At 39.9% G+C, this 18,720-nt stretch overlaps 1 protein-coding gene across 7 annotated transcripts in view; it reads left to right on the top strand.

Annotated features, from left to right (window-relative positions):
• Nucleotides 1-18,720, top strand: part of LOC146394562 (uncharacterized) — a 965,202-nt gene that overhangs the window by 47,084 nt on the left and 899,398 nt on the right. The gene's annotated exons all lie outside the window — the stretch shown is intronic.

The following is an 18,720-nucleotide window of genomic DNA, read 5'->3' on the forward strand; positions in this document are numbered from 1 at the left end:
ATGGGGATTATTTCACTATTTTGCTAAGTGAAAAAAAGCAAGATGCAGAACTTGTGCATGTTGTAACAATTTTTGTAAAAGAGGAGGAAATACAGTTATATATATATTTATATATATATAGTTGGGGGTGTGTATGTATGTATAAATGTAATGTGTGTAGGTTGTATATGCATAGAATGTCTCTGGAAATATACACTCACATGAAAACTGACAACATGACCCACTTCCAGATAGGGGAACTGGGTGGCTAAAAATAAAAATTGAATAAAAATTTCCACTGTGTAGATTCATATACCTATTTGACTTTTGAACGATGTGAATATGAATATATGTTATACAAGTAGATGGTGTAGTAGTTGTAATGAAATGATCCAAAGGGAAAGGGAAGAAGAGGCTCAAAAGACATGGAAAATATTTGCATGTATAAATCTGTTTATTTGGCAAAAGATATGTAGTTATATCTGAAATTTTTGTTTGAGGAGCCAGCGTTTAAATTTATGTCACTGCTTATTAAGTCCAAAAATAATAGCAAAAATATTAGTAATGAGTAGAAGCTGTTAGGAGAAGTATGAGGCATAGAATATTTACAATTTAAATAAACAATGAAGCAGTGTAAAAAAGTCTGATGCCACTGGGATTGAAAATATGAAAAAATCTCTTAAATGAAGTAAGTTACTACTTTTGATTCATGCCAAGCAAATAGAGAAGATTCAAGTGTACTATCTTGAAACTTATCATTCTTTCTAAAACTGATACATTTATATTTTTAACTAGAACATAGTAAATAACCATCCTCTGCTTTCCTAAAGCAACTACCATCCTTGGGAGCTGAATTAGATGTGGGGGCCCTCACTGACTTGGTGGCAGAACAGGAGATGGAGAAGGAATTTAGATATCAATCATCATGCTTCACATGGAGTCTGTCTAGTGCCAAGAAAACGAAGTTTATCCTCACCCCTTCAAAATAAGGTTTCCAGAGCTTGGGGCTTCCAGACAGTGTCTGCATTAAAGGCTTCCAGGGTTTGCACACAGAATCTTCTCCAGACGGCAGTCTCTTTGAGCCCCTCTCCTCTGAGGAGACCTGGTGGTATTTAATGTTGGGGGTGGTAAGGGGGAGGCAGAAGAGGGAGAAATTGTAAGCATAGAAAAAGGAGCAGGCCCAGAGGGTCAGAGAAGATGTTGCTTTTTCTTCTGTTCACTCTGTCCTTAAAGGCATCATTGCCTCCTTTCAGAACTGAGAAACTGAGATTTAACTACAGGTGGATTATGCCTTGTGCAGTTATGCTGACACCAGAGTGTGTCTAGCAAGTAAAGTTACTTGTTGCTTGTGCCTGTGCTGTCTTCATAATCCTGCTTTTCCATTTTGTAACGGAATTGATCACCCAGTAAGCTCTCATGGACCATTGAGAGTTTTAAGCCTTATTGGGTGGACAGTCTGCTCCAAAGTACACTCCTCCAGCATGTCCTTAAAAAATTCTCTTTTTAAAATTTACTTCTCATTTGCAAATACAAAATTCCCCTGTAGGTGTGATGACAGCAATGGTTCAGGTCCTTCTTTGGCCCTGAAATTGTAAACATCCTTTACAACCACACTGTTTCTGAAAGAACTAAAGTTTTGAAATGTGCCCTTTATTTTTTGTCCCTTCCTCTCCCTCACAACCATCAGGGGGTGGAAATTTAAGTAATTAAAATCTGAAAGAAAAACTCTAAATTTGCATTCCAGCTTTAAGATGAAATTATTTTTGCTGCGGAAAGTGCCACTACACTATATATAAAAGTCATGACATGTAATGGGACTTGCAAAGTTTTGTTGAAATAAATTAACTCAATGTATCGTAGCCTCACAGTTCACAGGGCAGTAGTAGCTTTCTGGAATTCCATGTTTAATCAATCCACTGGAGACAAAGAAATCCTTTCAGTGTGGTCACTGACTGCTTATTTGATGGGTTTAAGTTTGTAGAATCCAAATGAATCCTGAATATTTGCACTCATGTTCCTTGGGCAACATTAGGCAAAAGAAAAGAGACCATTAGGTCTTTTAAACAGAGCAGTCAGGTAAGGCCATAGAAGGTTGTAAAGATTTAAAACTGAAGGCCATGCATGCCAATTGTTGCATATTTTAAAATCCCAGGGGATAGAAGTTTCATGGATCTGTCACGTCTAGGATGCTGGAGGGAAAAAAACCACAACATTCAAATGAGAACAATGACCTCTGTGTTTCAGAGGAAGATGATTTGGAGCTATGAAAGAATAAATAGCATTGTGACTATTTTTAAAAGTTTCTGGAGTTCCTGTCGTGGTGCAGCGGAAATGAATCTAACTGGGAACCGTGAGGTTGTGGGTTCAATTCCTGGCCTCACTCAGTGGGTTAAGGATCCGGCATTTTCATGAGCTGTGGTGTAGGTCACAGACACGGATCAGATCTGGTGTTGCTGTGGCTCTGGCATAGGCCAGCAGCTGTAGCTCTGATTGGACCCCTAGCCTGGGAACCTCCGTAAGCTGTGGGTGCGGCCCTTAAAAAAAAAGGTTTCCTGTAGTCATTTGAGACTCAACTCTTCACTGCTTATGATGAACTCTCCGAATTTGAGAGATATTTTGAAAGTAAACTTTTAGGACTCAACTCTGCTGACCCTTGTTTCTTGGATTGTCAATTTTTGCCAAGAGTATGCGGTCTGCATATAGGAGTAGGAATTACTGGAGAATTCATCAAAGAAAAATGTAGGTCAGGTGGAGGCCTTTTTTTGGGGATCCTCTAGAAGTAGACCTAAGACAAGGACTGGAGTATAAGTAGTTTATTTGGTAGGTGAATGAAATACTGGTGAAACAGGTGAAGAAGTGAGGCAGGGAAGTCAGATAATATACAGATACTGCATTGAAAAATGTAAAGCACTAAACAAACAGTATTGCTTTTAATCTAATCTTTTTCATTTCACAAAAGGCAGTCAGACTTGAGGCTCAAGAAAAGACCTAAATTATACAAGATCATTTAACTCATTGTAGCAGAGCCAAAACTAGAGTAGTATCTACTAATTCAAGATATATCCACTTATACTTGAACAGACATTTTTTAGCATTACCCTTTTTGAGAAAAAGGCAAAAGATGAAAAACAAAATAAGTTTATATCAAAGATATAATACATTTTTTTCCTTTTTTGGCTGCACTGCGGCATATGAAGTTCCTGGGCCAGGGATCAGATCCATGCCACAATTGCGACCTATGCCACAGCTATGGCAACGCCAGATCCTTAACCCACTGTGCTGGGCCAGGGATTGAAGCTGTGTCCTAGTGCTCCACAGACACTGCTGATCCCGTTGCACCACAGCAGGTGCTCCATCAAAGATGTAATAAAAATTTAAAAATTTCCTTCCAGTGTGTGTTGTTGGGTCAGTGAATTTTTTTTTTTTTTTTTTTTTTGCTTTTTAGGGCTGCACTTGAGGCATATGGAAGTTCCCAGGCTAAGGGTCACAGCTCACAGCAACACTGGATCCCCGACCCACTGAGCGAGGCCAGGGACTGAACCCGCATCCTCATGGATAGGTTTCTGCTGCACCACAACAGGAATTCCTATGGGTCAGTGAATCTTTAATCCAATTTACTCCACTTTTCTTCTCTATATTGCTACACTGAGAATCTGTAGTGCTACTTAGAATAATAACTTTAAGATAAAGGGAAACCCTGAATTGTTTTAAGGGAGCCTTAATACTATACTTATAAAAGCAGAAAAGTTAATGAATATATTTTTAAAGGATATTAAGAATTAAGGTTGAAACATAATGTTCTATCTAGTTAACCTCCAGATTACATGTACCCTAATATACATTCCGTAATTGTTCTCATTCATTAGGTTTTAATAGATTTATAAAATGTGAGAGTTTGGTGTTGAGAAATATTGCATTAGAAAATGTGAGTTACTGACTGGAGTGAGACAGTGAGAGGTAGCTGGATTCCACAGAGAGAGTATAAGTGTTGGGATCAGAGAAGTAGGTTTCAAATTCTAACTCTACCACTTAACAGCAGTGTGGTTTGGGGCAGGTTACTCAACTTCTCTGTGTTCTGCTGAATCACGTCAAGGATTGTGAGAGGACATAAGCTCCTTTCAGGCAGGAACTTTGTTATGTTCACTGCAGTATCTCCAGTGCCTTGAACAATGATTGGCAGAATAAGCATTAGAGATAACCTGTCAAGTGCCCAGTACACAAGTATCTAGCACACAGTAGATGTCAATATAAGGTAGCCACTTTTATTACCATGAAGAGAAGAATAATTTCTTTTTAGTATAAGTATATGATCTCTGTTTCTAGCCAAGCAGTGGGCACAGGGCTCAAACCCAGAGTAGACTGTCAGGAATTGAGGAAAGACAGGCATGGAGTCAAAGGTATTCAAAACATTACTACTAGGGGCAGAGCTAGAGTAGACAACCAAAGAAATAGCCTGAGTGAAATATCATTCCAAAGAAATTGAGCAGAGAATGGAAAATTCCAGCTTGAAATTCAGTGCTTGAATTAGAAGGATTTAAGTGTTAAATGGAATAATGAATGAATGAATGAATGAGTTCTTAACTTGAGACTACAAGTGCAACCTGTGACTTTGGGTTCCAGGCAGGTCCTGGAAAGTTTCTTTGAGCTAGTTCCGACAATCTGTAGCAAAGGAGGGTGGGGTGGCTTTTAAAAGGCTATTGAAAGAGGAGTAGGGGGAGTTCCTGTCTTGGCGCAGCGGAAACGAATCCGACTGGGAACCATGAGGTTGCCGGTTTGATCCCTGGCCTTGCTCAGTGGGTTAAGGATCCGGCGTTGCCATGAGCTGTGGTGTAGATCGCAGGTGTGGATTGGATCTGGCGTTGCTGTGGCTCTGGCGTAGGCCGGCAGCAAGAGCTCTGATTAGACCCGTAGCCTGGAAACCTCCATTTGCCATGAGTACAGCCCTAAAAAGACAAAAAAAAAAGGAAGAGGAGTAGGAAGACAATTAATAGACTATGTTAATAGGACATTCTCTGCTAGGGGAGAATGTGTAGTACAATGAAGAATTAAATGACAGTATGATGGGACTTGGGGAGAGACCAATTGGATTAAGATCTGGTCACTGAGAAAATCAGCTTTGACTGTAGAGGAACGACTATGATATTCTGAGGATAGAATTAGCATGGCTATTGAGAAAAAAGAAGAACAAATTAAGGAAACAACAAGTAGTGATTATCCTATGGAAGTTGCTTAAGAAATAGAGAAGTGATCAATTCATTTTCAACAAGTGTACCAATGCCATTCAGTGGGGGGAAAGAACAATATCCTCAACAAATGGGACTGGGACAACTGGATAGCCATGTGCAGAAGAATGAAGCTGGACTTTATCTTGCATCATAAACAAAAAGTAATTCAAAATAGATCAAAGACCTAGATGTAATGAGCTAAAAACTATAAAAAAAATTCTTAGAAGAAAACAGAGGAAGTTGTGTATAACCTTGGAATTGGCAGTATTTCTTAAATATGACACCAAAAGCACAGTTGACAAAAGAAAAAATGGGTAAGTTGGATTTTCATCAGTATTAAAAACTTTTATGCAGGAGTTGCCATCGTGGCTCAGTGGTTAACAAATCTGACTAGGAACCATGAGGTTGCAGGTTCGATCCCTGGCCTTGCTCAGTGGGTTAAGGATCCGGCGTTGCGGTGAGCTGTGGCGTAGGTTGCAGACGCGGCTTGGATCCCGAGTTGCTTGGCTCTGTCGTAGGCTGGTGGCTACAGCTCTGATTCGACCCCTAGCCTAGGAACCTCCATATGCCACGGGAGCAGCCCAAGAAATGGCAAAAAGACCAAAAAAAAAAAAAAAAAAACTTTTATGCAACAAAGAACACTGTTAAGAGAATGGAGTTCCTGTCATGGCGCAGTGGAAACAAATCAGACTAGGAACCATGAGGTTGCAGGTTCAATCCCTGGCCTCGATCAGTGGGTTAAGGATCCGGCTTTGCCGTGAGCTGTGGTGTAGGTCGCAGACACGGCTCAGATCTGGCGTTGCAGTGGCTGTGGTGTAGGCCGGCGGCTACAGCTCAGATTAGACCCCTAGCCTGGGAATCTCTATATGCCATGGGTGTGGCCCTAAAAAGCCAAAAAATAAAAAAAGAGTGAGAAGGTGATGTTCATGTCTAGGGTCAGTATGATAGCCTGGATAATGCTTCCCCTGCCCTAGATATCCACAATCTAATTCCTGGTTTTATGCCTTTGCATGTTATATTATCTGGAAAAAGGGACTCTGCAGATGGATTAAGGTTACAGATTTTTTTATCCACTTATTATTTTATTTTTTATTATTATTAAAGTATAGTTGATTTACAGTGTTGTGCCAATTTCTGCTGTACAGCAACGTGACCCAGTCATGTATATATGCATTCCCTTTCTAATGTTACAGATCTTAAGGAAACTGTTGTGGATTATCTGAGTGGGCCCAATATAGTCTCATGGGGCCTTAAAAGAGGAAGAGAAAGGTAGAAGAGGCAGTCAAAGAGATGCTATGGAAGAAGAGGCAGGAGATGTTCAAAGTGTGACAGGTTATTGAACCATCCACCATTGCTGGCTTTAAAGACAGGGGAAGGGGGCTGTGAACCAAGGAACTTAGTGGGAGACCTTGGGAAGCTAGGAATAGCCCTCAGCTGACATTCAGCAAGGAAATGGGACCTCAATCCTACAACCTCAAGGAATTAAATTCTTTCAGCAAGCTGAATAAACAAGCAAATTCTCCTTTAGAACCTGCAGAAGACAACACAGTCCGGCAGATGCCTTGATTTTAGCCTGGTAAGACCTGCTTTGCACTTATAGAACTGTAAAATAATAAACTTTTGTTTTTCGTTTTTTTTGTTTGTTTGTTTGTTTTTTGGTCCTTTGTCCTTTTAGGGCCGCACCACGGCATATGGAGGTTCCCAGGCTAAGGGTCGAATCGGAGCTGTAGCTGTTGGCCTACACCACAGCCACAGCCACACCAGATCCTTAACCCCCTGAGCGAGGCCAGGGATCAAACCCACAACCTCATGATTCCTAGCTGGATTCTGTTCTGCTGTGCCACAACGGGAACTCCATAAATTTGTGTTTTTTTAAAAAAGAACCAGAGAAGCTATTGTGGAGGTGGCTATTATGCTGTGATTGGAAAACAGATGAGGAGTTTTGCTGAGTAGTCAGAAAACAGCAACAATGACCATCAAAGGTGTTGTAGCAGATTATTTTTTCCAAAGACATGGCTACAACAATATCTCCCATCCCTTGCTCTTCCTCAGTGAGAACTTGCTACTCTCCTATCAAGAAGCCCCTCTCCTTGAATATGGGCTGGCCTTTATGATTTGCTGGTAACCAGTGGAATGTAATAAAAGTAATCCTGCGTGATATCTGAGGCTCTGTCAAAAGAGCCCATGCAGCTTCTGCCTGGCTCCCTTAAAATAGTTGCTCTCTATGCTACTTCTTAGGACATTGTCTCTTGGAACCCAGGCTCAATGCCCTGAGGAAGCCTGAGTCACACAGAGGGGCCGTGTTTAGGTGCTCCAGTCTGCCTTGGACTCATCTCCACTCAGGTGGCAGGTGGGTGAAGCCTCCACATAATTTCAACCTACAATTGTTCGAGTCACCTTCAGCTGAATCTGAATCTGAATCTCTGTGCCCACAAATTGGAGCACACAGACAAGCCCTTCCCTGCTGGGTCCTATCCAAGTTCCTAACCCACAGAATCTATGAGCATTAAATAGTTATTGTTTATGCCACTGAATTTGGGGTGTTTTGTTACAGAGCAAAAGATAACCAGAATAAGTGTGAAAAAGAGGAAACAATTTAATAACACCCACAAGGAGGCAAGGGAGTGAGGACACATATAGATCATTCTAGTGTCTCTTACTCCTGGAATGCAGATTTCTAAGGATGGAGAAGAATCAAGGAGAGATCATCCTTCTATGGAGCAGCGTCAAAATGAGGAATCCCTTCTGTTCTGATGAGAGGCTTCTGAAAGGGCTCCCTATATAGCCACTGTCAGCACTATGAGGAACACCACTGTAATTCTCCAAAGTATTGAAGTTTCCATTTATTGCAGCCAGGCTGATCCTGAGTAAGGGTTGACCAGCCCACAAGAATTATTGTCAGTTGCTTAAAGTAGAGTACAGATCTACATATTGAAGTGCCAACGACGAATACATTCTAACATATTGAATTCTTATGAAAAACTGTTAAATAATGAAAATTACCACTGATGCTTGCCACAGGCCTTTTCAAATGACCTAAATTATGATGGTTCAATAAATATAAAGATGAAAAAATTATGAGATTAAAGAATTATGGCCAGAATCAAGCCATCCTCAGAGGATCCAACAAAAATGCTCTCATAGAAAGCAGCCTCAGCATTCTTCAAACATAACTGTACCGAAAAAACAAGCAGTAATGCAGATTAAAATCACAGAGCCTCTAGATGAGCCAGTGATTCATTACAATAGGTATCCGTTATCTTTGCTACCAAGAAAACTAAGAGGAAAAGTGGACTATTGGTAACAGTGAGGTTTAACAAAAGATTACTCAAAAGGAACCTCACACAAAGCAGATTTTTTTTTTTCCTTTTTGCTATTTCTTGGGCCGCTCCCACGACGTATGGAGGTTCCCAGGCTGGGGGTCTAATCGGAGCTGTAGCTGCCAGCCTACACCAGAGCTACAGCAACTCGGGATCTGAGCAGCGTCTGCAACCTACACCACAGCTCACGGCAACGCCGGATCGTTAACCCGCTGAGCAAGGGCAGGGATCGAACCCGCAACCCCATGGTTCCTAGTCGGATTCGTTAACCACTGCGCCACGACAGGAACTCCATTGCTTTTGTTTTTTAGTTTTGGGCTTAAAAAAAATTAGTAAATATCCCAACTGATAGCCACACCTGTGTTCTTTAGAATCCTCTGGACCCTCACCATTCATTAGAACTGTGCCTTTTAAGAGCACCATAAGACCATTGGCCAAAGGCAATGTACGAATTCAACCTGCATTCTTAACTACTCGGCTGTGCTATACTTAATAAATATGTTAAATAATTGGCCTCTAAGCCCCAACCTGTGGTTTCTGCTCTTTTCATTCTGGATTGCATACCTTCAGGGAGCTTATCCACATATACACTGTTAAATCACTCCTTCTTCAAGAACTACTTACTGATACTTGGGAGTTCCCATTGTGGCTCAGCAGAAATGAATCTGACTAGCATCCATGAGGACACAAGTTCAATCCCTGGCCTTGCTCATTGGGTTGGGGATCCCACGTTGCTCTGGCTGTGGTATAGGCCAGCAGCTACAGTTCTGATTCCACCCCTAGCCTGGGAACCTCCATATGCCATTGGGAGCAGCCCACCCTCCCCCAAAAAAGGAACTTCTTACTGGTTCTTACATATGTATCTCCCAGTTCGATATTTTTTAAAAAATGAGAACCCATTATCTAAAGTGATCAGAATGGATCTTAAGTCGCAATGATCATCACACATTTTAAATTTTAATCTAACTGGTTTGCTTTGTGAATTCCGTTTTCAGTAGTAGTATTCAAGTAAACACACAGTCAAGCACTCTGAATTAGTATGATCCAAATAATGAGGATTTTTAAAAGAAAGCTAACATCTGTGTTAGGAAATATGGATATTGTCTTGCAGACTTTAAGGGAGAAAAATCAAAGTTCTCTCTCCGTTAACAATGAGAAAGTTGGAGTACATCTCTGCTTTTCAAATTGGACAGTATGAGCACTAGGGCTTCTGTGACCTTCCATCACGGGCACCAGTGGGATGAGAGGGCACCCAACAAGTAAAGCTTCTCAACGCTTGCCTCTCACAAGTGTGAACCAGAGTGACCCCATTTTCATCTGTTTTTCATATTGTAAGATTTTGTTTTTATAAAGGTTTTTGAATCTAGCTTTTTGAAAACTTGCAGTCTAGCTGATCTGTAAGACCTCTGGTTCTTACATTCAGCGATTCTGTCAAGTCATTAAAAAAAAGCTATGGGATCAGGACTATAAACAGTATAGTTTAAATATATCTTCATCATCTACCTTCATGCATTAGATGAGCTCAGACAGCAAGTGCAAATGGAGCTTTATGGTATTGTGTTGTGCAGCTTGGCTGCTGTTCTTGGTTTGCAAGGGCCATAGTGCTCCTGCTTCACTACAGTTCTTTTTTTTTTTTTTTGGTCTTTTTGCTGTTTCTTGGGCCGCTCCCATGGCATATGGAGGTTCCTAGGCTAGGGGATGAATTGGAGCTGCAGCCACCGGTCCACGCCAGAGCCACAGCAACGCTGGATCCGAGCCACGTCTGCAACCTACACCACAGCTCACGGCAACACCGGATCGTTAACCCACTGAGCAGGGGCAGGGACCGAACCCGCAACCTCATGGTTCCTAGTCGGATTCGTTAACCACTGTGCCACGACAGGAACTCTTTTTTTTTTTTTTTCACTACAGTTCTTTAGCAAAATAGGTGCCTACATTCATCATCTCTTGTGCTTCTTAAGGCATCTTTAGGCTTTGAATAGCTAGATCTTGAAGACTTAACAATCAGTGTAGCAGATGCCATTGGTCCCCACATTTATTCGTGCCCTAATCACTCCCATATATGCCCATAGCTTCTTGCCATAAGCACCTGCAACTGCCTGAGGATGTTCTTTGGCCACAGAAACATACTTGGCTTACGTACCAGGAAAGCTGGAGGTGCTGGAGAATTGAAGGTTTGCATGATAGCCCTCAAATAATGGGGGACAGGAGTTGGTGGATAAATATTCCTGGTGCGTCACCCCTTGGGTTGGAAAATTCTGAGGCATATTCTATAGAGTCACCTAGAGGTCCTGATAGGGTAAGCCCTAATTGCCCATTGTGGTAACTTCATAACCCACCCTGCATTGCCTTCCTTCCCTTCCCTGTCTCTCCTGCTTCTTCCTCTTGGTATTGCTTCCAAAATAAACTACTTCCTAATAGACTACTTGCATTCATATCCTTTTTTTGCAGGGTCTGTTTCTGGGGGAAACCCAAGTGTATCAGTCAGGGTCCAGTCAGGAGACAGAAACCCCACCAGTTTTTGTTTTGTTTTGTTTTGTTTTGTTTTGTTTTGTTTTGTTTGGTCTTTTTGCCTTTTCTAGAGCTGCTCCCGTGGCATATGGAGGTTCCCAGGCTAGGGGTCTAATCAGAGCTGTAGCTGTCGGCCTATGCCAGAGCCACAGCAACACAGGATCTGAGCTGCGTCTGCGACCTACATCACAGCTCACGGCAACACCGGATCCTTAACCCACTGAGCGAGGTCAGGGATCGAACCCTCAACCTTGTGGTTCCTAGTCAGATTCGTTAACACTGAACCACAACAGGAACTCCAGCCCCACCAGTTATTTTAATAAAATAATTGAATGTAAAAATTGTCAGTTAGGTATAAAATTGTTAACCTGTTGTCTGTATTAGTTTCCTAGGGCTACCATAATAAAGGACCACAAACTGGTTGGCTTAAACAACAGAAATGTATTGTCTCACTGTTCTGGAGGACAGAAATCTGAAATTAAGATGTTGGCAGGGAGATTCCTTCCGAGGGCTGTGAGTGAGAATCTATTTCATGCCTCTCCCTTAGCTTCTGGCAGCCTCAGGTTCTCATTGGCTTGTAGATGGTATTCTCCCAGTGTATTCACGTGGTATCTTCCCTCTATCTATGTTTGTCTCTGTCCTGATTTCTCCTTTTTATAAGGACATCAGTTATCTGAATTAAGGCTTATCCTAATGACCTCATCTTAACTTGATCATCTGCAAAGACCTCCTTTTCAAGTAAGGTCATATTCACAGGTACTAAGAGTTAGGACTTCAATATCTTTTGGGTGGACATAATTTAACCTATAATTTTCCTGCCTGAAGAGGAAAAAAGAAGTATCTAAAGTATCATGAAGGTAGCAACTTCAGGAATAGCTACCACCTGTAGCCCTCAGGGAACAGAGAAGATGTTGAAATCGTTCAAACTTAGAGACCTGAATGAGGGACCACATGAGGCTAAGACACAGATGCTTGAGGAAGGGATACCAGTTGACTGGTGCTGGCCTCTTTGTGCTAAAAAAATAGGCCTGGACCCAGACCCATGAGGAGGGGTGCTGGTATCTCTGGAGTGGGGGCAGTGAGACTGGTTCTGCAGGTGTTGGAAAAACTGCAATCTGGATTCAGCTGCTGCTTCTGGAAGGGAATGCACTGCTGGGATTAAGAAGTGTGAGGTTGGGGTGACTCTCTTAGGAACAGGGAGCCAATCAGAAACCCCAAGGAGAAAACAGGAAATAATAAAGAAAGAGCATGTCTCTTCTTCCTCCTCCAGCCTTGCATTTCTCTCTAGTACTCTGTACGAGCAGAGCTTAAAGGGAACAGCTGGCAAGCAGAAATGTGCTTTGTAAGATCCCAGTCTCAGCATCAGAAAGCAAAATATAGAAGGCTGGGTTTGGAAGCTGAGTGGGAATAGCTTAATAATTGGCACACCAACCTATGACAAGCAACTGAGAAAAGTTAGATTTTTTTTCCCCAAGGAAAGTAAAGATCAGGCCTAAGAACATCAACATGGGTGCTTGATTAATGGCAGTTAATGAGGCAGTATCTGAGTGATAAAGAACACACCTCTATAGAGGTGTGGCTGTAAAGTAATATGATTAAAATTTTAACACCATAGTAGAACTTCAGCGTACAAATGAGAATGGGTCTCTTCAAAGTAGTTTCATGGGAATTTTTTCAACTTTCTTTCAATATGGCCATGGCTGAAAGAATCTTTGGGACTCCTCTTTGGGAGCCCATGGCCTGCATTTTGATTCAATCCATATTGCCAGTACTTTGTCTTTTAAGGGTAAATTAACTTTCTGAAAACAATTTGCTGCCATCCCAAGCTGGCGAATAAAGTCACATGACCAGGTTTAATTCTGCTTTTTCTGAACAGGTTGGGGAGAGGGGTTTTGGGGGATGATGTATTAAAATCAAGGCATAATTTTTTTGTCTTAAGGTAATATCTGGCTGGTGGTCTTTGATGCTAAAATACTCAGTTTGATAGTAAAGTGATGGTAAAGAGAAAAGATGAAAGCTCACAATAACAAAGAAAATCAAGACTGACATTTTATCATTTGCCAATTCTGTTTAGAATGTCACTTAATTGTAAGGGAGATGTGCTTGTTCAAAAAAACAGGTGCTTTGCTATTACTTACAGGATATAAGATTGCCAGAGTGATAAAGGAGGGCATTGTGCTTCCTTCATGAAATACAGGGCTTGAGTGGCTCAAAAATCAGCAGATCTGGGCTTACTAGAAAATATGACAACCATCCTCTTACTAGTCGGGAGCTATTATGAGACAGCCAGAACACTCTTTCTTGCTTATCTCCTTTCCTGTTAGCATATCGCTTATATTTTAGTAGAGACCAGAAATCTTTCAGAAAACTATTTGCAAGGAAGTAAAGAGGGAATTGATAATACCTCATTGCAGTTGAAGAGACCCAAAGAAACCTTACTATAGTGCATGCTGGTGATTATAGTTTTCCATATTCTCTACTGATTTAGTGCACCATAACACTAAACTAAAAGGGTGGGAGAAGGTTCCAACTTAGTACAGCAGAGCTGCTTTAAATGAATATCTTACGGGCACTGGAAATTGGATTGAGAGCATTGCACATCAACACAATCAGACTCTCAGAAGGTGAAGTGAGCAATGCCCGGGGAAAATGAGGACAACCAAGGTTTGTCTTTTGGCAAGAATTGAGTCAGGCTAGATCTCTCCTCATTTTGGGAATGAGTAAATAGAAACAACTTACATAGAGGTCTGTGAAAAAATATGGCAAAACAAGAGAAATATCACCTCGAGGACTTAGGAGAAGAACACCAACTGTGAAATGATTTACTATTGAAACCAGCAGGAAATTATATCTGTAAGGTTACAAGAGGACATAACTTCTATGAAATAGGAGCATAAGCCTTAGGGAAAGTAGTAGCATTATGAAGTCAGCCATAGGAGAATAGTAGGAAAATGGTTGAGATAAAAAATTTTAGGAGTTCCCTGGTAGCTGTGTAGTTAAGGGTCTGGTGTTTTCACTGATGTGGTGTGGGTTCAATACCTGGCCTGGGAACTTCCACATGTGTGGCAAAAAAAAGAAAGAAAAAAATTTAAAAGAAGCTGTCAGATAACTAGAAATGCAGTAGCAGAATCAAAAAGCCCTTCTGGAGACAGAAAAGTACACAGAATTGATGCTAAAAATTTTAATTGGTTATGCAGAAAACAAACATAGAAATTTCCCCAGAATATTAGGAACAAATAGAAAAAAAATTGAAAAGACATGGGAAAATAGAAAAATTATCAAACCTAAAAATGATAGACACACCAGAAAAAGAAATTAGTATGACTAGATATAAGCAATAGTCAGATATAATTGAAGAAAATGTTCATGAGTCAACAAAGGATCTGATTGTGCAAGATTGAAAGTCCAGAATCTTCCAGGCACAAAAAAAGAAAGAAATTATCATGTATATATATTTTTAAGCATAAGAATTTTAATATATCCTAGAAAGATCTAGTCACTTAATTAGTTTACTTATAAAGGAAGGAAAAAATCAGGCTAATCCCAGTGTTTTTAACTAAAGTGAATGCTGAAAGACTACAGGACAATGTCTAAAATATTTGGAGAGAAAAAGATTTGGTTCAAATCATCAATATTTATGACTGAAGGCAACAGAAAGACCTGAGTGTTATGGACTTAGGAAATATGCTATCCATGTTATTTTTTGAAAAAGTAACTTAAAGATCTACTCTATCTGTGTAAACATCTACTATATAGATTGCAAAAGTTTATAATGTTTATATTTTCTAAATGACTAAATGGGATAAACTCAAACAATGCATACAATATATGGGTCTTTAAAGAAAAAACGAGAGCACCTAAAAATGGCGTAAAAGCAAGGAAACGTCAGTTATAAACAGAAATTGTTAAAACTTCTTATTAAAATAGAAGTACTCTCTGTTTAGATTATAATGTAACGTATACCTACATATAGCTTGTAAGAGACAAAGACACTGAATCTTAAAAATTAAGAATGGACAAAAATTATCTTTGCAAATGCAAATATAAGAAAAGCAGAGGTGGCAATATTAATTTTAGGCAAAGTGGAATTCAAGGCAAAAAGCATTATACAGGGAAAGCAAACAACAATGAATTTTATATGCCAAGTAACTTAGTGTTGATACTTATAAAGAAGAAGCTGTCAGAAACTCATTGACAGGCTCACATTAATTTGATAGCTTTTTAGAGATGTTAATACAACTCTATCAGATAACACATAAAAATAAGAGGATGTGTCTGATTTGAATAATATAATTAATAAAGTTAATTTAACAAAAATATATTGAACTTTATACCTTACAGAGAAGGTGTTTTCTTTCTAATTAGCCACACCGTAATTATGAAAATTTATTTTACTGGACCTCAAAGAAAATTCTAATGTATTTTGAACAGCAGAAATCATGTAGGCTATGCACTTAGGCACAATGTAATAATAAAACTAGAAAATAATTGCAGTAATTTAAGCAACCCCCAAACTGAGTTTCACACACCCTCTGTTTAAGCCCATATAAAGGGGATTCAAGAGGGAAAGTGTCAGATGGCATTGGTATGCTTTTGACTTGTTCTATTTTCCTACCTATAGGGACTGTGTGTGCTTCTGATGTCCAATAGAGGACTCTATTGGGAAGAATTAGATTAAACACACCTGGGGATAGAAGATCCATTGATATATAATATCCCAACTTTAGGGATGATCTCATTCCTTTAGGATTTTGCAGTGGTTTTGGTTTCACAGACAGAAACTGCTGAGTCACAGTGCAAATAACCAAGGCTATCTTTCTGTATAAATATATATATATATATATTTGCTGTTTAAAAATATATATATATTTAGTGTGTGTGTAATTTGCTGAAAAATCAGTGGGTGGGAGCTTAATTAGTGTGCACTGAGTAGGAGTGAGTCACAATTAGTTAAAAACCTTTTCTTCTCCTTGGGCCACACCCACCTAATAATATTCAGGGTGATCTCGGCATGAGTATATTACTCCAAGCAAAATGTCTGGACAGTTCCCTCTTTCCCTTTCTGATTGCCTTTCTTACTTATAACAGAAAGAACTTCCTTCCTCTTCTCCCTTTCTTTCCCTTCTACGTCCCAGTTCTTTTAGTTCCTTGCTTTATTAGAGATCATTACAGTTGGAGTTGGTGGTTGAAACAGTGGAAATATATTGTTGGATAAAAGAAATAAAATCTCAAGACAGCTCTCTGGATTGATGATATTACTAGGAACAAATATCATGTGCCCCACCTCTATTTCTAAGGGCCTTGCTCAGCAATACATCATCCCTACCAGGAAAGAAGCAGTTGTAATACTAATGAAAGACAGGTAGGTGGAGAGAACCTATGTTGTCTTTAGGTCAGTACTTGAGAAGGTAAAGGACTTTACAGATTAAAGTTCTTTGCACAGATTAAATTCAAGAGAAAACTAACATTGGTAAAGATGTTATTTAAAGCATTATTTCCTAAAATAGTGAATGCTATTCAAAAGCAGTAGCCATAAAAAAAAAGAACCCAGCATTAATAGATCAAAATTTCACATCTAAAGGATGGCTTCTTCCAAATAAAGATGGAGATTTAGTCAGTGAGGTAATTGTTCTAGGTTAAAACATCTCCAGTGACTCGTAGACCTTTGCACTAAGCTGTGCAATTAATGAATGTCTCTTTCAAACACATGTCAGGGCTGTCTTGTGGCTAACTACTATCTAAATAAACAATAACCTAAGTAAGTGTGTAATGCTCTAGTGAACCAGCTGACAAAAGAAAGGTGATTCACAGTCTGGTTCTAACAACATAAAGCAAATATGTGCCAGACTCAACTGCACTTCTGTGCCATTCTGATCTCTATTTGGGCCTATGGTCAACATAGGAAGAGAGCTCTGTTTGGTAAGAAACATGGAAAGAGAAAGAAAGGAAGCATGGGCATACATCTATTCAGTACCTTCGTTTTAAAATTTTATTTTATTTTTTTATTTTAAAGGTTTTATTGACATATAGTTAATTTATAATGTTGTGATAATTTCTGCTGTTCAGCAAAGTGATTCAGTCATACATATACCTGTTGTTCTTTCATCTAACTCTACTGAACCCCTGCTGGGAGGCAGACATTGCGTTAGGCTGTGAGGATACATTCAAAGCCTTGAAGCCTTTCAGTACAGCTAGGGGAAACAGACAAATCAAATATAATACAATGATGAATGCTGGGCCAGTGCTTCTCAAACTTTAACATGCATAAGAATCACTTGCAGGAGTTCCCACTGTGGCACAGTGGAAATGACCCTAACTAGTATCCATGAGGATGCAGGTTTGATCGCTGGCCTCACTCAGTGGGTTGGGGATCTGGCATTGCTGTGAGCTGTGGTGTAGGTCGTAGACGCTGCTCAGATCCCACATTGCTGTGGCTGTGGTGTAGGCCAGAAGCTGCAGCTCTGGTTCGACCCCTAACCTGGGAACTTCCATATGCTGTGGGTGCAGCCCTAAAAAGAAAAAAATAAAAGTAAAAAAAAAAATCACCTGGAGAGCTTGATTAAAACACATCCCAACATGGAAACACATGCAGGACAAGTTAGGTACATGAAGGAGTTGTCTCTTTTACCTGAAGGTAATGATTGAGATGTGTTTCAAAAAATAAGTAGATAATTTATTCCCCAGGCAAAAAGGGGGAAGTGCATAGAATTCAGAAACAGTTTGCTGTGTTTGGGGCCCAATGTCTTGACAGATAAGGATGTAGAGAAGACTGGGCCATGTCATGAAGGGGCATAAGTGCTGCATCGAGGAGTTGATATTTTATCCTATAGGAGAGCCACTGAGAGTTTTAAGCAATGGAATAAGCCACACAGGTATTTGGAAAAGAACATTCCAGTGAGAAGAAACAGCAAGAGTAAAGACATTGAAGTTGGACCGTCCTTGGTGTGTTCATGGACAAGCTAGGAAGCCACTGTGGCTGGAATACAAGGGGTACAATCCAACGTGATGAGGTTAGAGAAGGCAAGGGCCAGATCAGGTAGGGCCTTAGGGAACACAGTAAGAACATTGGATTTTATTTTAAGCCCATTGAACATAGTTATGACAGGATGTAACTTAGGTTTGGAAGTATCACTCTGGCTACCATGTACACTGTAAAGGCACAGGAGTGGAGGCAAGAAAGCAGTTAGGAGACTATTGTAGGAGTCCAGGGGAGAGTTGATGGTGGCTTGGATCAGGGGACTTTTGACAAATTCATGTATTCATGTATCTATCACCATAGTAACGATGTGGAATAGTTCCATTATTCTAAAAATTGCTTCACACTGCCTTTTTGTAGTCATACCGTTCCCCTAAACCCTGACTGTTGGCAACCACTAAATCCTATTTCTGTCCCTGTAGATTTGTCTTTTCCAGAATTTCACATAAATGGAATCTACAATATGTAGTCTTTGGGATCTGACTTATTTCATTAAGCAAAATGTATTTGATAATCACCCTTGATTTTATGTGAATCAGTTGTTCATCCCTTTTTATTGGTGAGTAGGATTCCATTCTATGAATATACCACAGTTTGTTTCTTCATTCACCAGCTGAAACAAATGAAGGACATTTGAGTTGTTTCCAGTTTTTGGTGATTATGAATAAAGTTGCTATAAACATTTGTGTATAGGTTTTTATATGAACAT

Source organism: Sus scrofa, chromosome X (assembly GCF_054392235.1).
Source record: "Sus scrofa isolate SSC_HxYL_T2T_F1_AM1 chromosome X, Sscrofa_HxYL_maternal_Yorkshire_Landrace_v2.0, whole genome shotgun sequence".
Taxonomy (NCBI): Eukaryota; Metazoa; Chordata; class Mammalia; order Artiodactyla; family Suidae; genus Sus; species Sus scrofa.